The sequence below is a fragment of the Heptranchias perlo genome, unplaced genomic scaffold (assembly GCF_035084215.1).
Source record: "Heptranchias perlo isolate sHepPer1 unplaced genomic scaffold, sHepPer1.hap1 HAP1_SCAFFOLD_280, whole genome shotgun sequence".
Classification (NCBI taxonomy): domain Eukaryota; kingdom Metazoa; phylum Chordata; class Chondrichthyes; order Hexanchiformes; family Hexanchidae; genus Heptranchias; species Heptranchias perlo.
Window position 1 is genome coordinate 200,378 of NW_027139292.1, and position 2,374 is coordinate 202,751.

The window sequence follows — 2,374 nt, forward strand, 5'->3', positions numbered from 1 at the left end:
GAGGGCAGGAGTGATTAAATGACACGAGGGACGATGGTGCAAGGAAAGGAGGGTGGGAATGGGACAGGTAAAGAAACAAGAGATTGATCAGGAGGAGCTGTAAACGGCAACATCAGAACCATTACCAGCACCTGCTGACTGAAAAAATGGGAGCAGTGATTCTGATCTGAAGTTATTGAAATCAGTGTTGAGTCTGGAAGTTTGTAAAGTGCCTAATCGAAAGATGAGGGGCTGTTCCTCGAGCTTCCGTTGAGCTTCATTGGAACAGAGTAAGAGGCCGAGGACAGAGAGGTCAGAGTGGGAGTGGGACGGGGAATTAAAATGGCAAGTGACTGGCAGGTCAGGGTCACACTTGTGGACAGAGCAGAGGTGTTCAGTAAAGTGATCACCCAATCTGCGTTTGGTCTCCCCAGTGTAGAGGAGACCCCATTGTGAGCAGTGGATACAATATAGTAAATTGAAAGTACAAGTAAATCACTGTTTCACCTGGAAGGAGTGTTTGGGGCCCTGGACGGTGGGAAGGGAGGAGGTGAAAGGGCAGGTGTTGCATCTCCTGTGCTCACACGGGAAGGTGCCGTGGGGAGGAGAGCGGGTGTTGGGGGTGATGGAAGAGTGGACCAGGGTGTCGGGGAGGGAGCGGTCCCTTCGGAATGCTGGGAGGGGAGGGGAAGATGTGTTTGGTGATGGGATAGTGCTGGAGGTGGCGGAAATGGCGGAGGATGATACGTTGAATGTGGAGGGTGGTGGGATGGAAGGTGAGGACAAGGGGGACCCCATCATGGTCCTGGGAGGGAAGGGAAGGGGTGAGGGCAGATGTGCGGGAAATAGGACGGACACGGTCGAGGGCCCTGTCAACTTCAGTGGAGGGGAGCCCTCGGATGAGGGAAAAGGAAAACATATCGTGAGCACTGGTGCAGAAGGTGGTATGGTCAGAACAGATGGGACGGAGAGGGAGAAACTGGGAGAAGGGAATCGAGTCCTTACAGGAAGTGGGGTGGGAGGAAGTGTAATCAAGGTAGCTGTGGGAGTCGGTGGGCTTATAATAGATATTAGTTGACAGCCTATCCCCAGAATGGAGATAGAGAAGTCAACATTCTGCTGTCACAGTGCACCAGGACATCGTCTCTGGGTGATGTCGGCGGCTGAGAATCATAAGAACATAAGAACATAAGAAATTGGAGCAGGAGTAGGCCAATCGGCCCCTCGAGCCTGCTCCGCCATTCAATAAGATCATGGCTGATCTGATCCCAACCACAAATCTAAAGAACACAAGAAGTCGGAGCAGGACCCGGCCACATAGCCCCTGGGCCCTCTCCGCCACCCACAGGGCATTGACCGATCCGAACTCAGCTTCATGTCCAATTTCCTGCCCGCTCCCCATAACCCCTAATTCCCTTTACTTCTAGGAAACTGTCTATTTCTGTTTTAAATTTATCTAATGATGTAGCTTCCACAGCTTCCTGGGGCAGCAAATTCCACAGACCTACCACCCTCTGAGTGAAGAAGTTTCTCCTCATCTCAGTTTTGAAAGAGCAGCCCCTTATTCTAAGATTATGCCCCCTAGTTCTAGTTTCACCCATCTTTGGGAACATCCTTACCGCATCCACCCGATCAAGACCCTTCACAATCTTATATGTTTCAATAAGATCGCCTCTCATTCTTCTGAACTCCAATGAGTAGAGTCCCAATCTACTCAACCTCTCCTCATATGTCCGCCCCCTCATCCCCGGGATTAACCGAGTGAACCTTCTTTGTACTGCCTCGAGAGCAAGTATGTCTTTTCTTAAGTATGGAGACCAAAACTGTATGCAGTATTCCAGGTGCGGTCTCACCAATACCTTATATAACTGCAGCAATACCTCCTTGTTTTTATATTCTATCCCCCTAGCAATAAAAGCCAACATTCCGTTGGCTTTCTTGATCACCTGCTGCACCTGCATACCAACTTTTTGATTTTCTTGCACTAGGACCCCCAGATCCCTTTGTACTGCAGTACTTTCCAGTCTCTCGCCATTATGAAAATAACTTGCTCTCTGATTTTTCCTGCCAAAGTGCATAACCTCACATTTTCCAATATTATATTGCATCTGCCAAATCTCCGCCCACTCACCCAGCCTGTCTATATCCCCTTGCAGGTTTTTTATGTCCTCCTCACTCTCTACTTTCCCTCCCATCTTTGTATCATCTGCAAACTTTGATATGTTGCACTCGGTCCCCTCCTCCAAATCGTTAATATAGATTGTAAAGAGTTGGGGACCCAGCACCGACCCCTGCGGAACACCACTGGTTACTGGTTGCCAGTCCGAAAATGAACCATTTATCCCAACTCTCTGCTTCCTGTTCGATAACCAATCCTCCACCCATGCCAGAATAT